The sequence below is a fragment of the Clytia hemisphaerica genome, unplaced genomic scaffold (assembly GCF_902728285.1).
Source record: "Clytia hemisphaerica strain Z4C2 unplaced genomic scaffold, Clytia hemisphaerica genome assembly, whole genome shotgun sequence".
NCBI lineage: Eukaryota > Metazoa > Cnidaria > Hydrozoa > Leptothecata > Clytiidae > Clytia > Clytia hemisphaerica.
This window is the reverse complement of record NW_027104352.1, coordinates 29,977-51,927: the sequence shown is the minus strand read 5'-3', so window position 1 is coordinate 51,927 and position 21,951 is coordinate 29,977. Positions and strand designations below refer to the sequence as shown.

General features: G+C 34.5%; 4 long non-coding RNA genes across 4 annotated transcripts; all 4 read right to left on the bottom strand.

The window, feature by feature from the left end:
• Positions 1–808: 808 nt before the first annotated feature.
• On the bottom strand, positions 809–2,261 carry LOC136818037 (uncharacterized). Its single transcript, XR_010848188.1, has 3 exons — positions 2,152–2,261; positions 1,723–1,974; positions 809–1,263 (listed from the first exon to the last, which is right to left on the bottom strand). It is a non-coding gene; the product is annotated as an uncharacterized lncRNA (long non-coding RNA).
• A 1,896-nt stretch (positions 2,262–4,157) lies between these two features.
• Positions 4,158–5,595, bottom strand: LOC136818036 (uncharacterized). The gene is made up of 3 exons (XR_010848187.1): positions 5,504–5,595; positions 5,075–5,326; positions 4,158–4,614 (listed from the first exon to the last, which is right to left on the bottom strand). It is a non-coding gene; the product is annotated as an uncharacterized lncRNA (long non-coding RNA).
• A 1,913-nt stretch (positions 5,596–7,508) lies between these two features.
• On the bottom strand, positions 7,509–8,946 carry LOC136818035 (uncharacterized). The gene is made up of 3 exons (XR_010848186.1): positions 8,855–8,946; positions 8,426–8,677; positions 7,509–7,965 (listed from the first exon to the last, which is right to left on the bottom strand). It is a non-coding gene; the product is annotated as an uncharacterized lncRNA (long non-coding RNA).
• A 1,914-nt stretch (positions 8,947–10,860) lies between these two features.
• Positions 10,861–12,298, bottom strand: LOC136818034 (uncharacterized). The gene is made up of 3 exons (XR_010848185.1): positions 12,207–12,298; positions 11,778–12,029; positions 10,861–11,317 (listed from the first exon to the last, which is right to left on the bottom strand). It is a non-coding gene; the product is annotated as an uncharacterized lncRNA (long non-coding RNA).
• Positions 12,299–21,951: the final 9,653 nt, after the last annotated feature.

Sequence of the window (21,951 nt, the reverse complement as noted above, 5' to 3'; positions counted from 1 at the left end):
AAATTTGAGTTGGTACATTGTACTAAAAGGTTGGTACGAAAAATCTGGTTGTGGACAAAAGTTTGTACATTGTATCAAAAATGGTGGTGTTCTGCAATCAAGATCATAATATTTGAGGAAAAAAGGGAAATTCATCGGGAAGTTTTGAAACCACAATCGATTTTTAAGTGGTCAAAAGTAGGTTCGAAGGTAAAGTTTTAACTCTGAGTTTTAACGCTAGACTTAAGACTTAGGAGCTTGGGATGTCATGATCCAAAAGTTCAAAATAGTACAAGGCTCAGAATATAGCATGGAAGTTTAAAAACCCTCCTTGCCAAATTAAAATATTCGAATAAATTTTTGAAAACTAAAAAATATTTTTGACCGAGAATGTAAGTACAAACGTAAGTGCACACCCGCAATAGCCAAAAATGTAAACGATCTCGAGTTATTTTTCTCCATCGTAGAACAGACGATTATTAATTGATTACATGTTCTTTTAATGAGCTTAAAATAAGCACAGCGATGGCCAAGTCGTCAAAGGCGTCAGCGTCTCAACCTAGGGCTTCGCAGTTCGAATCCCTGCGCTTTCCGATATTCCTTTCAGTTCATAGATAACCGAGCCGGCTAGTCGTGGACTCCGTGAAAACAATCGAGAGACTGTCTAAAAGTCCTAGATTATTGGGCCATCCATGTAAAAGAGTCGATCTAGCATATCCAGAGGCTCAAATCTTACCAAATATTAAACAGTACCAAAGCATATCCTAGGGCTATAGTTTACAAAATAAATAAAGGGTGGAAAACCCATGCACCAACAGCAAAAAATGAGTATATCCCACAACAATTATATTTTCTTGAACTAATAACCATACTTGCAAAAATTAATAATATTTCAAAAGTTATTTTCCAAAAATACAAAAAACACTTTAAATAAAACATAATAGAAAATGTACAAAATTATTGTGTAAGTTGAATTGAAATCAAGGTATAATTTCGGGAGAAGCTTATTTCATCCTGTTCATAACCATCGACAAAGTCAAATTTTCTTCCTCTTTAAAGTACTTTAAACATTTAAGGATTTGATCCATGACATATTGGCCCAGAGCTAAAAAGAGAAAAATTCATTTCGCAAACTTCCTTAGCAGGTTTTCCTAACAATCCTCGTTCTCTGGTGTGTGCACAATCTGAATCTTTTTGACAAGTAAAGAATTGGTCACGTCTGGATGTGTCTGCTAATCTACACCATGTCTTCGTGTTTGAGTAACATTGACGCCAGCAAGTTCCCTAAAGTTACAGAAAGTATACGGGAATTATATAAATGCTTAAATTTCGCGACATAATATTTACCTTAATGTATGCAAGTACTTTACAGTACTTTTGGCAAAATATCAAGTTGTAGCTTCTACATCGTTTAAAACCGTTATTGCCACTCACAAAATGTTTCTTAAGACATCATGAGGAAAACTGCAGTTTGAGCCTCATAATAAGTGTATTGCTTTCGCTTTTCTTCTATGGGATCTTGCAAAATGATGGGCGAAAATTAATATGAGAAATTAAACTCAAATCCCGGGGAAAAGTGTGCTTGGAAAAACTAGATTATATTTTAGGCACAGTTAACGTAAATTACATAGGATGTTATTGGGTAGTTTCTGCCACTAACAATACAAAAGTGATCGTCAATCAAGTAGTCAAAATACATTTACAAAGGCTGCACAACCAAAATGCTTTTATAATTTTACTTACGATTTCTGTGCATCCTGAACCATCACATTTCTTCACATACTTATGACATCCATAGCTGTAAACGTTGTTACATAGACCTCCGAATTTACATTCATGTTTAGGATCCATTTTTTCAGCCACACGTTCATCAATCATATCTTGTAGCGCTTGGTAGAGATTCCTTTCTTGGTTAGAGTCGTCATTGCTTATGCGATAGGAATAAGCAATTGCCAAAACCGCGGTGAATAAAATGAGTATTTTGATGCCCATTGCCTGAAGAAAAGTGAAGAATAAAGTTTCTGTTTATTTTGCTCAACTATAAAATTTGCTTCAATCTAGTCACTCAGATTCAGAGTTTTAGTTGTTTAGCGAGTTATTGAAAAAGTGTAGTGGTAAAACTTATTCGCATTCAGTAGTTTCAAAGAGCTGATCAATTAAATTTGTACTTACTTTCTGTTGTCGGCAATTTCACTATTGCACTGTACTTCGCTTTAAATTTGCTTTTGGTTTGATTTTCATGTACTACTTTGATCTCCTTTTATACTGAGGCTTTATAATGAGAGCTATTTGGGATTCATTTATTTTAAAATTCATCCAATGAGGTGCTCGGAATAAAATGTATCACGTTTGATAATTCCCATCATAATTACCGTAACAACTTTTTCACCAATATACTAAATTAAATATTAATGTAACATAATGCTCAAATCCCAAGATGCATATGATGACCTTTTTTTTCTCAGACAAATCTCCGCCACAGCATCTCAGCGTGGTACAAAAAAAAGCGTTTCTGTCTCCCAATAGACCTTTTCATAAATTACATCAGGAGCAACGCTTACCTCATTTTTAAAATATTCTTATGGTAATTGATTCCCAGAGGAGTTTATAAGAAGTTCACTCTATTCAAAAAGTAACACTTAAAGTCTCAAGGGATATGATCACTTTGGCAATGGTTTCAGAACGAGGCAGTTGTTGCGTTTATAATAGTTTATGAAAAGGCTCTAATTTAGAGTTCCTCTAAATCGTTTGTGGTTGTAAGGTTTCGTTGGAATTTTCTTTTTCGCTCACATATTATGACTTTGATTGTAATGACAATCAATAATACATCCTTTTTCATAAGAATAATTTTATATGATGAAATCGTAAATAAATGTGGACAAGACCTCATTAAAAATTTTAAGGTTCTATTATAAAAAGGAGTGTACGCGTGTTTTTATATATAAGAACATCCGAAATTTTTGAAGCCTTGTATTGTTCTTCTAACTTTTAGTTTTTTTTATAACGTAAAAATTTCTTGTTGATGTAAAAAAATAAGGCCTCTACAATCACGGTCGAAATATTTTGAGATTTTAAGTGTATTTTAACGTTTTTTTAAGAATTTAAAGTTCGGACGAAAATTGCTGCTTTAGCACTTCCAATTTCTTTCATTGAATATTTCGATTGTGGTTTCTAAGCCTTATTCGAGCAAATTTGAGCTTTTGAACCCTGAGATCCTAAGGTCCTAAGTCTTAAGTCTCATGTTAAAACTCAGAGTTAAAACTCTACTTTCCAACTGTTGTTTAAGGCGCCTAAATATCATTTGTGGTGTTTATAATTTCTCAGGAAGATCCACTCTATCTCAAATATTCTTTCTATAATTGCGTAGCTAAATTTGAGTTGGTACATTGTACTAAAAGGTTGGTACGAAAAATCTGGTTGTGGACAAAAGTTTGTACATTGTATCAAAAATGGTGGTGTTCTGCAATCAAGATCATAATATTTGAGGAAAAAAGGGAAATTCATCGGGAAGTTTTGAAACCACAATCGATTTTTAAGTGGTCAAAAGTAGGTTCGAAGGTAAAGTTTTAACTCTGAGTTTTAACGCTAGACTTAAGACTTAGGAGCTTGGGATGTCATGATCCAAAAGTTCAAAATAGTACAAGGCTCAGAATATAGCATGGAAGTTTAAAAACCCTCCCTGCCAAATTAAAATATTCGAATAAATTTTTGAAAACTAAAAAATATATTTTGACCGAGAATGTAAGTACAAACGTAAGTGCACACCCGCAATAGCCAAAAATGTAAACGATCTCGAGTTATTTTTCTCCATCGTAGAACAGACGATTATTAATTGATTACATGTTCTTTTAATGAGCTTAAAATAAGCACAGCGATGGCCAAGTCGTCAAAGGCGTCAGCGTCTCAACCTAGGGCTTCGCAGTTCGAATCCCTGCGCCTTCCGATATTCCTTTCAGTTCATAGATAACCGAGCCGGCTAGTCGTGGACTCCGTGAAAACAATCGAGAGACTGTCTAAAAGTCCTAGATTAGTGGGCCATCCATGTAAAAGAGTCGATCTAGCATATCCAGAGGCTCAAATCTTACCAAATATTAAACAGTACCAAAGCATATCCTAGGGCTATAGTTTACAAAATAAATAAAGGGTGGAAAACCCATGCACCAACAGCAAAAAATGAGTATATCCCACAACAATTATATTTTCTTGAACTAATAACCATACTTGCAAAAATTAATAATATTTCAAAAAGTTATTTTCCAAAAATTACAAAAAACACTTTAAATAAAACATAATAGAAAATGTACAAAATTATTGTGTAAGTTGAATTGAAATCAAGGTATAATTTCGGGAGAAGCTTATTTCATCCTGTTCATAACCATCGACAAAGTCAAATTTTCTTCCTCTTTAAAGTACTTTAAACATTTAAGGATTTGATCCATGACATATTGGCCCAGAGCTAAAAAGAGAAAAATTCATTTCGCAAACTTCCTTAGCAGGTTTTCCTAACAATCCTCGTTCTCTGGTGTGTGCACAATCTGAATCTTTTTGACAAGTAAAGAATTGGTCACGTCTGGATGTGTCTGCTAATCTACACCATGTCTTCGTGTTTGAGTAACATTGACGCCAGCAAGTTCCCTAAAGTTACAGAAAGTATACGGGAATTATATAAATGCTTAAATTTCGCGACATAATATTTACCTTAATGTATGCAAGTACTTTACAGTACTTTTGGCAAAATATCAAGTTGTAGCTTCTACATCGTTTAAACCGTTATTGCCACTCACAAAATGTTTCTTAAGACATCATGAGGAAAACTGCAGTTTGAGCCTCATAATAAGTGTATTGCTTTCGCTTTTCTTCTATGGGATCTTGCAAAATGATGGGCGAAAATTAATATGAGAAATTAAACTCAAATCCCGGGGAAAAGTGTGCTTGGAAAAACTAGATTATATTTTAAGGCACAGTTAACGTAAATTACATAGGATGTTATTGGGTAGTTTCTGCCACTAACAATACAAAAGTGATCGTCAATCAAGTAGTCAAAATACATTTACAAAGGGCTGCACAACCAAAATGCTTTTATAATTTTACTTACGATTTCTGTGCATCCTGAACCATCACATTTCTTCACATACTTATGACATCCATAGCTGTAAACGTTGTTACATAGACCTCCGAATTTACATTCATGTTTAGGATCCATTTTTTCAGCCACACGTTCATCAATCATATCTTGTAGCGCTTGGTAGAGATTCCTTTCTTGGTTAGAGTCGTCATTGCTTATGCGATAGGAATAAGCAATTGCCAAAACCGCGGTGAATAAAATGAGTATTTTGATGCCCATTGCCTGAAGAAAAGTGAAGAATAAAGTTTCTGTTTATTTTGCTCAACTATAAAATTTGCTTCAATCTAGTCACTCAGATTCAGAGTTTTAGTTGTTTAGCGAGTTATTGAAAAAGTGTAGTGGTAAAACTTATTCGCATTCAGTAGTTTCAAAGAGCTGATCAATTAAATTTGTACTTACTTTCTGTTGTCGGCAATTTCACTATTGCACTGTACTTCGCTTTAAATTTGCTTTTGGTTTGATTTTCATGTACTACTTTGATCTCCTTTTATACTGAGGCTTTATAATGAGAGCTATTTGGGATTCATTTATTTTAAAATTCATCCAATGAGGTGCTCGGAATAAAATGTATCACGTTTGATAATTCCCATCATAATTACCGTAACAACTTTTTCACCAATATACTAAATTAAATATTAATGTAACATAATGCTCAAATCCCAAGATGCATATGATGACCTTTTTTTTCTCAGACAAATCTCCGCCACAGCATCTCAGCGTGGTACAAAAAAAAGCGTTTCTGTCTCCCAATAGACCTTTTCATAAATTACATCAGGAGCAACGCTTACCTCATTTTTAAAATATTCTTATGGTAATTGATTCCCAGAGGAGTTTATAAGAAGTTCACTCTATTCAAAAAGTAACACTTAAAGTCTCAAGGGATATGATCACTTTGGCAATGGTTTCAGAACGAGGCAGTTGTTGCGTTTATAATAGTTTATGAAAAGGCTCTAATTTAGAGTTCCTCTAAATCGTTTGTGGTTGTAAGGTTTCGTTGGAATTTTCTTTTTCGCTCACATATTATGACTTTGATTGTAATGACAATCAATAATACATCCTTTTTCATAAGAATAATTTTATATGATGAAATCGTAAATAAATGTGGACAAGACCTCATTAAAAATTTTAAGGTTCTATTATAAAAAGGAGTGTACGCGTGTTTTTTATATAAGAACATCCGAAATTTTTGAAGCCTTGTATTGTTCTTCTAACTTTTAGTTTTTTTTATAACGTAAAAATTTCTTGTTGATGTAAAAAAATAAGGCCTCTACAATCACGGTCGAAATATTTTGAGATTTTAAGTGTATTTTAACGTTTTTTTAAGAATTTAAAGTTCGGACGAAAATTGCTGCTTTAGCACTTCCAATTTCTTTCATTGAATATTTCGATTGTGGTTTCTAAGCCTTATTCGAGCAAATTTGAGCTTTTGAACCCTGAGATCCTAAGGTCCTAAGTCTTAAGTCTCATGTTAAAACTCAGAGTTAAAACTCTACTTTCCAACTGTTGTTTAAGGCGCCTAAATATCATTTGTGGTGTTTATAATTTCTCAGGAAGATCCACTCTATCTCAAATATTCTTTCTATAATTGCGTAGCTAAATTTGAGTTGGTACATTGTACTAAAAGGTTGGTACGAAAAATCTGGTTGTGGACAAAAGTTTGTACATTGTATCAAAAATGGTGGTGTTCTGCAATCAAGATCATAATATTTGAGGAAAAAAGGGAAATTCATCGGGAAGTTTTGAAACCACAATCGATTTTTAAGTGGTCAAAAGTAGGTTCGAAGGTAAAGTTTTAACTCTGAGTTTTAACGCTAGACTTAAGACTTAGGAGCTTGGGATGTCATGATCCAAAAGTTCAAAATAGTACAAGGCTCAGAATATAGCATGGAAGTTTAAAAACCCTCCCTGCCAAATTAAAATATTCGAATAAATTTTTGAAAACTAAAAAATATATTTTGACCGAGAATGTAAGTACAAACGTAAGTGCACACCCGCAATAGCCAAAAATGTAAACGATCTCGAGTTATTTTTCTCCATCGTAGAACAGACGATTATTAATTGATTACATGTTCTTTTAATGAGCTTAAAATAAGCACAGCGATGGCCAAGTCGTCAAAGGCGTCAGCGTCTCAACCTAGGGCTTCGCAGTTCGAATCCCTGCGCCTTCCGATATTCCTTTCAGTTCATAGATAACCGAGCCGGCTAGTCGTGGACTCCGTGAAAACAATCGAGAGACTGTCTAAAAGTCCTAGATTAGTGGGCCATCCATGTAAAAGAGTCGATCTAGCATATCCAGAGGCTCAAATCTTACCAAATATTAAACAGTACCAAAGCATATCCTAGGGCTATAGTTTACAAAATAAATAAAGGGTGGAAAACCCATGCACCAACAGCAAAAAATGAGTATATCCCACAACAATTATATTTTCTTGAACTAATAACCATACTTGCAAAAATTAATAATATTTCAAAAAGTTATTTTCCAAAAATTACAAAAAACACTTTAAATAAAACATAATAGAAAATGTACAAAATTATTGTGTAAGTTGAATTGAAATCAAGGTATAATTTCGGGAGAAGCTTATTTCATCCTGTTCATAACCATCGACAAAGTCAAATTTTCTTCCTCTTTAAAGTACTTTAAACATTTAAGGATTTGATCCATGACATATTGGCCCAGAGCTAAAAAGAGAAAAATTCATTTCGCAAACTTCCTTAGCAGGTTTTCCTAACAATCCTCGTTCTCTGGTGTGTGCACAATCTGAATCTTTTTGACAAGTAAAGAATTGGTCACGTCTGGATGTGTCTGCTAATCTACACCATGTCTTCGTGTTTGAGTAACATTGACGCCAGCAAGTTCCCTAAAGTTACAGAAAGTATACGGGAATTATATAAATGCTTAAATATCGCGACATAATATTTACCTTAATGTATGCAAGTACTTTACAGTACTTTTGGCAAAATATCAAGTTGTAGCTTCTACATCGTTTAAACCGTTATTGCCACTCACAAAATGTTTCTTAAGACATCATGAGGAAAACTGCAGTTTGAGCCTCATAATAAGTGTATTGCTTTCGCTTTTCTTCTATGGGATCTTGCAAAATGATGGGCGAAAATTAATATGAGAAATTAAACTCAAATCCCGGGGAAAAGTGTGCTTGGAAAAACTAGATTATATTTTCAGGCACAGTTAACGTAAATTACATAGGATGTTATTGGGTAGTTTCTGCCACTAACAATACAAAAGTGATCGTCAATCAAGTAGTCAAAATACATTTACAAAGGGCTGCACAACCAAAATGCTTTTATAATTTTACTTACGATTTCTGTGCATCCTGAACCATCACATTTCTTCACATACTTATGACATCCATAGCTGTAAACGTTGTTACATAGACCTCCGAATTTACATTCATGTTTAGGATCCATTTTTTCAGCCACACGTTCATCAATCATATCTTGTAGCGCTTGGTAGAGATTCCTTTCTTGGTTAGAGTCGTCATTGCTTATGCGATAGGAATAAGCAATTGCCAAAACCGCGGTGAATAAAATGAGTATTTTGATGCCCATTGCCTGAAGAAAAGTGAAGAATAAAGTTTCTGTTTATTTTGCTCAACTATAAAATTTGCTTCAATCTAGTCACTCAGATTCAGAGTTTTAGTTGTTTAGCGAGTTATTGAAAAAGTGTAGTGGTAAAACTTATTCGCATTCAGTAGTTTCAAAGAGCTGATCAATTAAATTTGTACTTACTTTCTGTTGTCGGCAATTTCACTATTGCACTGTACTTCGCTTTAAATTTGCTTTTGGTTTGATTTTCATGTACTACTTTGATCTCCTTTTATACTGAGGCTTTATAATGAGAGCTATTTGGGATTCATTTATTTTAAAATTCATCCAATGAGGTGCTCGGAATAAAATGTATCACGTTTGATAATTCCCATCATAATTACCGTAACAACTTTTTCACCAATATACTAAATTAAATATTAATGTAACATAATGCTCAAATCCCAAGATGCATATGATGACCTTTTTTTTCTCAGACAAATCTCCGCCACAGCATCTCAGCGTGGTACAAAAAAAAGCGTTTCTGTCTCCCAATAGACCTTTTCATAAATTACATCAGGAGCAACGCTTACCTCATTTTTAAAATATTCTTATGGTAATTGATTCCCAGAGGAGTTTATAAGAAGTTCACTCTATTCAAAAAGTAACACTTAAAGTCTCAAGGGATATGATCACTTTGGCAATGGTTTCAGAACGAGGCAGTTGTTGCGTTTATAATAGTTTATGAAAAGGCTCTAATTTAGAGTTCCTCTAAATCGTTTGTGGTTGTAAGGTTTCGTTGGAATTTTCTTTTTCGCTCACATATTATGACTTTGATTGTAATGACAATCAATAATACATCCTTTTTCATAAGAATAATTTTATATGATGAAATCGTAAATAAATGTGGACAAGACCTCATTAAAAATTTTAAGGTTCTATTATAAAAAGGAGTGTACGCGTGTTTTTTTATATAAGAACATCCGAAATTTTTGAAGCCTTGTATTGTTCTTCTAACTTTTAGTTTTTTTTATAACGTAAAAATTTCTTGTTGATGTAAAAAAATAAGGCCTCTACAATCACGGTCGAAATATTTTGAGATTTTAAGTGTATTTTAACGTTTTTTTAAGAATTTAAAGTTCGGACGAAAATTGCTGCTTTAGCACTTCCAATTTCTTTCATTGAATATTTCGATTGTGGTTTCTAAGCCTTATTCGAGCAAATTTGAGCTTTTGAACCCTGAGATCCTAAGGTCCTAAGTCTTGAGTCTCATGTTAAAACTCAGAGTTAAAACTCTACTTTCCAACTGTTGTTTAAGGCGCCTAAATATCATTTGTGGTGTTTATAATTTCTCAGGAAGATCCACTCTATCTCAAATATTCTTTCTATAATTGCGTAGCTAAATTTGAGTTGGTACATTGTACTAAAAGGTTGGTACGAAAAATCTGGTTGTGGACAAAAGTTTGTACATTGTATCAAAAATGGTGGTGTTCTGCAATCAAGATCATAATATTTGAGGAAAAAAGGGAAATTCATCGGGAAGTTTTGAAACCACAATCGATTTTTAAGTGGTCAAAAGTAGGTTCGAAGGTAAAGTTTTAACTCTGAGTTTTAACGCTAGACTTAAGACTTAGGAGCTTGGGATGTCATGATCCAAAAGTTCAAAATAGTACAAGGCTCAGAATATAGCATGGAAGTTTAAAAACCCTCCTTGCCAAATTAAAATATTCGAATAAATTTTTGAAAACTAAAAAATATATTTTGACCGAGAATGTAAGTACAAACGTAAGTGCACACCCGCAATAGCCAAAAATGTAAACGATCTCGAGTTATTTTTCTCCATCGTAGAACAGACGATTATTAATTGATTACATGTTCTTTTAATGAGCTTAAAATAAGCACAGCGATGGCCAAGTCGTCAAAGGCGTCAGCGTCTCAACCTAGGGCTTCGCAGTTCGAATCCCTGCGCCTTCCGATATTCCTTTCAGTTCATAGATAACCGAGCCGGCTAGTCGTGGACTCCGTGAAAACAATCGAGAGACTGTCTAAAAGTCCTAGATTAGTGGGCCATCCATGTAAAAGAGTCGATCTAGCATATCCAGAGGCTCAAATCTTACCAAATATTAAACAGTACCAAAGCATATCCTAGGGCTATAGTTTACAAAATAAATAAAGGGTGGAAAACCCATGCACCAACAGCAAAAAATGAGTATATCCCACAACAATTATATTTTCTTGAACTAATAACCATACTTGCAAAAATTAATAATATTTCAAAAAGTTATTTTCCAAAAATTACAAAAAACACTTTAAATAAAACATAATAGAAAATGTACAAAATTATTGTGTAAGTTGAATTGAAATCAAGGTATAATTTCGGGAGAAGCTTATTTCATCCTGTTCATAACCATCGACAAAGTCAAATTTTCTTCCTCTTTAAAGTACTTTAAACATTTAAGGATTTGATCCATGACATATTGGCCCAGAGCTAAAAAGAGAAAAATTCATTTCGCAAACTTCCTTAGCAGGTTTTCCTAACAATCCTCGTTCTCTGGTGTGTGCACAATCTGAATCTTTTTGACAAGTAAAGAATTGGTCACGTCTGGATGTGTCTGCTAATCTACACCATGTCTTCGTGTTTGAGTAACATTGACGCCAGCAAGTTCCCTAAAGTTACAGAAAGTATACGGGAATTATATAAATGCTTAAATATCGCGACATAATATTTACCTTAATGTATGCAAGTACTTTACAGTACTTTTGGCAAAATATCAAGTTGTAGCTTCTACATCGTTTAAACCGTTATTGCCACTCACAAAATGTTTCTTAAGACATCATGAGGAAAACTGCAGTTTGAGCCTCATAATAAGTGTATTGCTTTCGCTTTTCTTCTATGGGATCTTGCAAAATGATGGGCGAAAATTAATATGAGAAATTAAACTCAAATCCCGGGGAAAAGTGTGCTTGGAAAAACTAGATTATATTTTCAGGCACAGTTAACGTAAATTACATAGGATGTTATTGGGTAGTTTCTGCCACTAACAATACAAAAGTGATCGTCAATCAAGTAGTCAAAATACATTTACAAAGGGCTGCACAACCAAAATGCTTTTATAATTTTACTTACGATTTCTGTGCATCCTGAACCATCACATTTCTTCACATACTTATGACATCCATAGCTGTAAACGTTGTTACATAGACCTCCGAATTTACATTCATGTTTAGGATCCATTTTTTCAGCCACACGTTCATCAATCATATCTTGTAGCGCTTGGTAGAGATTCCTTCCTTGGTTAGAGTCGTCATTGCTTATGCGATAGGAATAAACAATTGCCAAAACCGCGGTGAATAAAATGAGTATTTTGATGCCCATTGCCTGAAGAAAAGTGAAGAATAAAGTTTCTGTTTATTTTGCTCAACTATAAAATTTGCTTCAATCTAGTCACTCAGATTCAGAGTTTTAGTTGTTTAGCGAGTTATTGAAAAAGTGTAGTGGTAAAACTTATTCGCATTCAGTAGTTTCAAAGAGCTGATCAATTAAATTTGTACTTACTTTCTGTTGTCGGCAATTTCACTATTGCACTGTACTTCGCTTTAAATTTGCTTTTGGTTTGATTTTCATGTACTACTTTGATCTCCTTTTATACTGAGGCTTTATAATGAGAGCTATTTGGGATTCATTTATTTTAAAATTCATCCAATGAGGTGCTCGGAATAAAATGTATCACGTTTGATAATTCCCATCATAATTACCGTAACAACTTTTTCACCAATATACTAAATTAAATATTAATGTAACATAATGCTCAAATCCCAAGATGCATATGATGACCTTTTTTTTCTCAGACAAATCTCCGCCACAGCATCTCAGCGTGGTACAAAAAAAAGCGTTTCTGTCTCCCAATAGACCTTTTCATAAATTACATCAGGAGCAACGCTTACCTCATTTTTAAAATATTCTTATGGTAATTGATTCCCAGAGGAGTTTATAAGAAGTTCACTCTATTCAAAAAGTAACACTTAAAGTCTCAAGGGATATGATCACTTTGGCAATGGTTTCAGAACGAGGCAGTTGTTGCGTTTATAATAGTTTATGAAAAGGCTCTAATTTAGAGTTCCTCTAAATCGTTTGTGGTTGTAAGGTTTCGTTGGAATTTTCTTTTTCGCTCACATATTATGACTTTGATTGTAATGACAATCAATAATACATCCTTTTTCATAAGAATAATTTTATATGATGAAATCGTAAATAAATGTGGACAAGACCTCATTAAAAATTTTAAGGTTCTATTATAAAAAGGAGTGTACGCGTGTTTTTTTATATAAGAACATCCGAAATTTTTGTATTGTTCTTCTAACTTTTAGTTTTTTTTATAACGTAAAAATTTCTTGTTGATGTAAAAAAATAAGGCCTCTACAATCACGGTCGAAATATTTTGAGATTTTAATTGTATTTTAACGTTTTTTTAAGAATTTAAAGTTCGGACGAAAATTGCTGCTTTAGCACTTCCAATTTCTTTCATTGAATATTTCGATTGTGGTTTCTAAGCCTTATTCGAGCAAATTTGAGCTTTTGAACCCTGAGATCCTAAGGTCCTAAGTCTTGAGTCTCATGTTAAAACTCAGAGTTAAAACTCTACTTTCCAACTGTTGTTTAAGGCGCCTAAATATCATTTGTGGTGTTTATAATTTCTCAGGAAGATCCACTCTATCTCAAATATTCTTTCTACTAGTCATAGCTTTCACTAAATGCCCCCCACATAAAGATCATGTCAAGCACTTATAAAGCTTTAATGCATTAAAGATTAAAACATTAAAAAATAATCAGGAGGAATAATTGATTGATTTAATTATTGATTGATTGGTTGATTGATTGATTGAGGCATTTGCTTGAAAAAAAAAATTATATTCCATTAACAAAATACTTGAAGAATTCGCAGCTTGATAATTTAATAAAATTTAAGGAAAATTGGAAAAGCTTCTCAAAAATATATTTCAAAAATTTCTTACATAGGGTGAAATAGAAACCAATCCTAAGGCCCGGCCTCCACTTGCGTACGCTGTGATTGCACTTCTTAAACAAAATCTTCTATTTTATTGGTCAAAAGAAAAATAAAGGAATGCCATTGTGGTCCATTCAGACGTACAGTCGAAAAAAGTTGAAATGCGCCTGAATTTTTTTTCAAGTGCATAGTACTTTTTCATGATGCAATCTTTTCTTCAAGCTGAAAGGATTGAAGCCATTAGGATGATCGCAGCGCAGACAATGAAGAGACGTGCCTTCAGGAAGCTAGACTTTAGAGTTTATAGCTATATATACTTTCACTTTATGGTGTTTCTGTATGACTGTCTGTGTACCTAGTCTAACCATCGTTAAATACCTTCGGGAAGGTCCATCCTAGCTTGGAAAGCCAGAATTGGAGCTATTTCACCAAACCACTGGAGCGTAAGTTATTTAGGCTATCACAACTGCATGAAAAAGTTGAATGTGCGCATGTAAAGTTAAACGAATGTAAACAAACTTTTTGCAAGTTTTTGAAATAGATTTACCACACTGAAAAAACAGTGAAAAAACAGTGAAAAAACTCTAAGTGAGGTAAATCTATTTTGAAGACCCCCAGAAAAAGTTTGTTTACATTGATTGAATTGACATTCAACATTCATTCAACCACTTTTGGATTCAACTTTACATATGCATACATTCAACTTTTTTGTACTTTGCCGGTATCTTGTTTTACTAAGTTAAGAAGGACTTTCTCGAGTTAGGACCATATGATGATATTTAAAGCTCGAGAAGCTCTATAAAACAAATAAAAGACAAAGATAAATTAGAGTTTGAACAAAAATATCAAATGTACATTTGAAAACTTGAGCAAATTTCTTTAAAGATTCCGGGAAAAGAATTGAAATCATTGCTGAAATGAAATTCTGACTAAATTACAGTAGTTATTATTAAGTTTCAAAGACAAGAGAAACAAAATTTGACATACAAAACACTTTTTCCAGTCAATGAATCAGCTCATCATCATAACAACTAGTCTGCCATTTTGTTTGTTTTGATTTGCACAAGTAATATTGTAATTCGTGTTATATCATACACTGTTATGATTTGCATTTATAACACTCGCTTCAGCTTTTCAAAGCTAAATCAAAACTAAAATTGTAATATGTAATAATGATAATAGCATATAACGTAATATGAAAATATGTATACTACCGTCCCGGACATTTACGGAAGAGACTAACTACGGGGATGCTTGGGCGACAAAACAAACGCGCAACAAAATTTCGAGATTCCAGTCCAATATCTATGCGTGAAACTATGAGTGCCTCCTCGTCGCTACGCTCCTGCGGGGGCAATAATTGCGTAGCTAAATTTGAGTTGGTACATTGTACTAAAAGGTTGGTACGAAAAATCTGGTTGTGGACAAAAGTTTGTACATTGTATCAAAAATGGTGGTGTTCATAATATTTGAGGAAAAAAGGGAAATTCATCGGGAAGTTTTGAAACCACAATCGATTTTTAAGTGGTCAAAAGTAGGTTCGAAGGTAAAGTTTTAACTCTGAGTTTTAACGCTAGACTTAAGACTTAGGAGCTTGGGATGTCATGATCCAAAAGTTCAAAATAGTACAAGGCTCAGAATATAGCATGGAAGTTTAAAAACCCTCCCTGCCAAATTAAATATTCGAATAAATTTTTGAAAACTAAAAAATATATTTTGACCGAGAATGTAAGTACAAACGTAAGTGCACACCCGCAATAGCCAAAAATGTAAACGATCTCGAGTTATTTTCTCCATCGTAGAACAGACGATTATAATTGATTACATGTCTTTTAATGAGCTTAAAATAAGCACAGCGATGGCCAAGTCGTCAAAGGCGTCAGCGTCTCAACCTAGGGCTTCGCAGTTCGAATCCCTGCGCCTTCCGATATTCCTTTCAGTTCATAGATAACCGAGCCGGCTAGTCGTGGACTCCGTGAAAACAATCGAGAGACTGTCTAAAAGTCCTAGATTAGTGGGCCATCCATGTAAAAGAGTCGATCTAGCATATCCAGAGGCTCAAATCTTACCAAATATTAAACAGTACCAAAGCATATCCTAGGGCTATAGTTTACAAAATAAATAAAGGGTGGAAAACCCATGCACCAACAGCAAAAAATGAGTATATCCCACAACAATTATATTTTCTTGAACTAATAACCATACTTGCAAAAATTAATAATATTTCAAAAGTTATTTTCCAAAAATTACAAAAAACACTTTAAATAAAACATAATAGAAAATGTACAAAATTATTGTGTAAGTTGAATTGAAATCAAGGTATAATTTCGGGAGAAGCTTATTTCATCCTGTTCATAACCATCGACAAAGTCAAATTTTCTTCCTCTTTAAAGTACTTTAAACATTTAAGGATTTGATCCATGACATATTGGCCCAGAGCTAAAAGAGAAAAATTCATTTCGCAAACTTCCTTAGCAGGTTTTCCTAACAATCCTCGTTCTCTGGTGTGTGCACAATCTGAATCTTTTTGACAAGTAAAGAATTGGTCACGTCTGGATGTGTCTGCTAATCTACACCATGTCTTCGTGTTTGAGTAACATTGACGCCAGCAAGTTCCCTAAAGTTACAGAAAGTATACGGGAATTATATAAATGCTTAAATTTCGCGACATAATATTTACCTTAATGTATGCAAGTACTTTACAGTACTTTTGGCAAAATATCAAGTTGTAGCTTCTACATCGTTTAAACCGTTATTGCCACTCACAAAATGTTTCTTAAGACATTTTTTTTTTTTTTTTTTTTTTTCTTTATTGAAACAAAGACACGTGTACACTACGAACATATATTACAAAACATTACTTAAACATAAAATATAGTCCCTCCCCCCGCTAGGAACTAACGTTATATCGCCAGAGGTACTAGACTATGTAAAAAATAAATAAATAAGTAAATAAAGAAAATAAAAAGAAAAAATCTTGGAGAAGGAAGCTACAGTTGTTAGGTAAAAGCCTAAAATAAAGCACCGCTAAACCTTCCAGTTTCGTTAAGAAATTCAACAACAGAACAAAGAATAGATTTATTTAGATTTGAAGTCAAACTTTCATCCCCATATAATAAAAGCCGACAGAAAAAAGGAGGGTTAAGTGGCGGATGAAAAATAATGCCTAGGGTCTGAAGTTTGTCGAACAAAGATTGTCTTGCATGGGAATATATAGAGCAGTGCAGAAGAAAGTGTTGAGTGTTTTCAACAGAGTTAGTTCGGCAACCACAGAAAGGGTCTAAAGTGTCGCGGAAGCCATGTCTAAATTTATGCTCGTTGAGATGGCTGAAACCGACCCGAAGTCGATTAAGAAAGATCACTCCTTGAATGTCAGGAACATCAAAAACATGGGATTGCTTGGGTCTCAAAAATTCATAGATTGCTTTTTTGAAAGTTTTAATTGAAGGTAGATCTCGTATATTACCTCCCAGAACATTCCACTGAGATATGCAGTACGGAAAAAAAGTGTTACGGAAACGTTCAGTTCGTATATTAAGAGGATAAATAGGATTTCTTGTTCTAAGGCCACCTGGTGCTGTAAGTCTTACTGGCAGGTAGTTACGTAAATACGAAGGGGCTAAATTGTTAATAATTCCATAGAAGAATGTCATTCTTCTAGCAAAGCGCCTGTCAGCAAGACTTTCAAGACCAAGTTCTGAATATAGTTTTTCTTGAGACGTTCCACGAAAACAGCCTGTTATAGCAAGGCAGGCATTATATTGAATAGATTCAAGCTTCTGCACAAAGGTAGCATTTCCTGGGCGGTCATATACGATATCACCATAATCAAGATGAGGCCTAATGAAAGATTTATAAATGGTTAGTAGAGATCTCCTAGGCACATGCTTGCGAAGTCGGTTAATAAGACCAATTCCTTTATTGGCCTTTTGTATCTTCTCATCTAGATGGCGATCAAAAGAAAGTTTTGAATCTAAGATTAAACCAAGATGTTTCTGGTACTCACTGGTCGCGATATTAGAGTTATTAAAGGATATTACTGGAGCATTAGGAGGAGTGAGTCTACAGGTAAAATAGACTTCAACAGCTTGCTTAGATGGGTCAGGGTTAAAAGACATCTTCCATTGATGAGCCCAATCAGTTATCCTGGAGAGATCTCTGTTAAGTACATCAAGGCTCAAGAGTTGATCAATCACAAGAGAGAATAAAGAGGTATCGTCAGCAAAGATCTTGGGTTTTGACTCAAGGTTTTCTGGAAGATCATTAATATAAATTAAGAAGAACAATGGACCAAGAATCGAGCCTTGAGGTACCCCTGCATTGATTCGCTTCCACTCAGATGTTTTCCCATTCAACACAACTCTCTGATGCCTATCGTCAAGAAAGCTGCGAATTAAGGAAAGTAACGGTCCAGTCACCCCATAAGATTTGAGTTTAAAGAGTAAGCCATCGTGCCACACCCGATCGAATGCCTTTGAAATATCTAAAAACACCCCCCTGGTATCTAGAGAAGGATCTTTGTCAAACCCTGTATAAATATCATGCGTTATGGATAACAACTGAGAAATGCAGGAATCCCCCTCCCGAAAACCAGACTGACAAGGAGAAAATAAGTTGTTATTTTCAAAATATCTGTAAAGTGTATCATAAATACACTTTTCATATATTTTTCCAAACACAGGAAGAAGAGACACTGGTCTGTAGTTTTTGGCTATGCTCCTGTCTCCCTTTTTATAGACAGGAACCACGTTTCCTTTCTTCCACTGTGATGGGAAGATGCCAGAGTTGATAGAAAGATTGAATATACTAAGCAAAGGTTTTACTAGAGACTTACCACAGATTCTGACCATACGAGTAGAAATATTATCCCACCCATGGGCCTTGTTAACATTCAAAGAATTAATAATAGACTCGATTTTTTCTTCTTCAAATACAAGATTATCGAGTCTGGAGTTAGTAAGAAATTGTTCAGGTGGCAAAACACTGCCAGTATCGATAAGTGAGCATTGGTTTGAAAAAAAAGAGTTGAAAATATCGGCCTTCTCAGAAACATCGCTTACAAGGACGTTTCTTTCATTTCGAATAGGTGGAATTTTCGGGGTTTTACGTACGTTCAGAAACTGCTTCAGAGTAGACCAGTATTTCTTACTTCCTATGTTTGGATCATTTAAAGAGTTGCCAAGACGAGAAAAATAGTTATCCTTGGCAGTCTTGATGGCCAATCTACACCTGTCAACCATGTCAACAAGTGCCTGACCATCTAAAGGATTTCCCCATTTTCTCCAACGACGATATATCTTAGCCTTATCCAAAAGCATCTGCTTTATCTCAGGAGTCATCCATAACGCATCTTTGTCTCTGATGGTGATAGTTTTATTTGGAACAAAATTAGAAAAATATTAAGTATATATTCAGAGAGAAGGGAAACACGATCTTCTACGTTGAGTCCCAGAAAGGAGGTTTCCCAATCAATGGCATTCAGGGCAAGCACGATCCCCCTCTCATCAGCACGAGAAAAGTCCCAAATCTTGCGTTTATAGGCTGGAGGGAATGTAGTTTGAAAGTTTAGTTTTACGAAGAGTATCTGGTGGTGGCAACGTGGATTAAGTGAAGGTAAAACCCCGGAGTCTAAAATAGGAGTCCGCGAAGATGAAAAAATAAGATCAATGCAAGAAGGACGAAGATGAGTCGGCTCATCAATCAGTTGATGTAACCCATATTGTGAAGCTAACTCGCTAATGTCCTCTCCCTGAGAATTTGTGATATCACCAGTCCACCAAACTGAGTTTCTTGCGTTAAAGTCACCGAGAAAAATAGCTAAAGTAGGAGAAACATTATAAGTTTTTCTGATAGTTTCCTCCAATTTTTGTTTAAATGCAGAAAATTCTTCTGCATTTTGACTAGGAGTTCGGTAGAGAAGACAAAGAAGAAGTTTTTTCGAACCAGATTTAACTTCACAAACAAGGCACTCGTCAAGAGAAGACAACTCAGGCCTTCTATCAACAGAAAGACCCTCTCTATAATAAAGACAAACACCACCTATTTTTGAGTTAGATGGGTGATCACATCTGAGCAACTCATAATTTTCTATCTTCAACCTCGAATCATCGCTCTCGATAGAAGAATCGAGAAACGACTCACCAACGCAGAAGATATCAAACTTGTGAGCACTCAGAAAGGCAGTAATTTGAGCAATCTTTGAAAATTTATTAACCCAAACGCTGTTTAGATTCCAATGAGAAATTGATAAGGTGTTATCTTTCTCTCTCGGCCCCGGGTTAGACTCAATATCTCCTGCCAAAAGGAGAAGGCTAAGCTGAAAAAGTGTATAAAAATATTGTAACCAGAAAAGATGGAAACGATAGGGGAGAAGATTTGGTAACCCCGAAAACATAAGATTAATACATAGACTCAGGCTTACTCTCCCGAAAAGATATTTGCAAGAGTTAAAATTTCCAACGCACGCTCTATACTGCTGTAGACTTATTCCCATATCAAGCCATCCGGTTCGACAAATCCAAAACCAAAACAAACCTTACAGATGTAGCTCCAACATACACATAAAATAGTAAAAAAGATACGACAAGACATTATAGAAAAAAAAAAAGAGTTGATAAAAAGTAATTAGGTAGAAAATACTCGAACACAAATGTAATGATAATCACACCCGCGTAATCAAAGTGCAGGTGATAAAAAGACAAAAGAAAAGCAATTAATAATCACTTTCAGTGTAGAAAAAGGGCATTATATAAAATGCAAAAACGGCAGATGGTTTAAAAAATGTTATAAGGAAAAAAATAGAGTTTGACGAAAAACAAAACAAAAACACAACAGAAAAAAAACTCTATGTTTTCAAGATTATGTCAGATTATGTCACCAAAGATACATAGATGCTATACATCAAGGGTGTTGACAATGACAAAAGAAGGACTACTCTGTACGCAAAATCATATCTTTGAACGTGTGAATGTTGTCGAAGAACTTGTACTGGGAGGATTTCAATTTCGCAACCACATTGCAGTTGATGTCTCCAAATACGTACTCAACGTTACAATCTCTCGTGATCAACTCTCTGGCCTCATCCAACAATTTGAGACGCGTTTCGTCAAATCCAAATAAACTTTTATATTTTTGTTCGTAGCATTTTTCCTATTTTTGTAGATACTTGTTCGTTTATTGAAGGAGTAAAATTTAACAATCATAGTTTTACGATCTTTTCCCACACGATGGGCCCTGTCAATGTCACTTGCCTCTAAGTTGATATTCAAATCCTTACAAACCTCAGTCACCTTAGTCACACAATCTGCACTTGACTCGTTTACATCTTTTGGAATTCCATTGATCCTCAGGCAGCTTCTGCGTGAATATTGCTCCTGAGCATCATTTTGCTTTGTTAAAAAGTTTACTGAACTGTTTAGTACTGCGTTTTTATCCTGAAGGATCTGTAAATTTTCCTCTAAGTATAGAATTCTCTCTTCGTGGTTAGTAGATTCCTTTTCTAAAGAGGCAATCTTTGCATCCTGGTATACAATTTTGTCATTTAAAGTTTGGAATAGATCTCTGATTTCAGTTAAATCATCCTTCGAAGCAACAGTTTCAAGTTTTTTGTCAATGGCTTCAAACATTTTTGTGACTTCAGTAGAACTCCTTGTTTTGCTTGACTCATATTACCAAAACCAATCAATACAACAAGCCAAATAACAATAAGAAAAAAAACCACAAGAATATTAGCCAGCCAAAAGATTAAGCCATAAAATTCAAAACGCCCCTTTTTCCTTGACACGTCAGTTATCCGAGAGCATGACCGTTCACTTCTTAAGACATCATGAGGAAAACTGCAGTTTGAGCCTCATAATAAGTGTATTGCTTTCGCTTTTCTTCTATGGGATCTTGCAAAATGATGGGCGAAAATTAATATGAGAAATTAAACTCAAATCCCGGGGAAAAGTGTGCTTGGAAAAACTAGATTATATTTTCAGGCACAGTTAACGTAAATTACATAGGATGTTATTGGGTAGTTTCTGCCACTAACAATACAAAAGTGATCGTCAATCAAGTAGTCAAAATACATTTACAAAGGGCTGCACAACCAAAATGCTTTTATAATTTTACTTACGATTTCTGTGCATCCTGAACCATCACATTTCTTCACATACTTATGACATCCATAGCTGTAAACGTTGTTACATAGACCTCCGAATTTACATTCATGTTTAGGATGCATTTTTTCAACCACACGTTCATCAATCATATCTTGTAGCGCTTGGTAGAGATTCCTTTCTTTGGTTAGAGTCG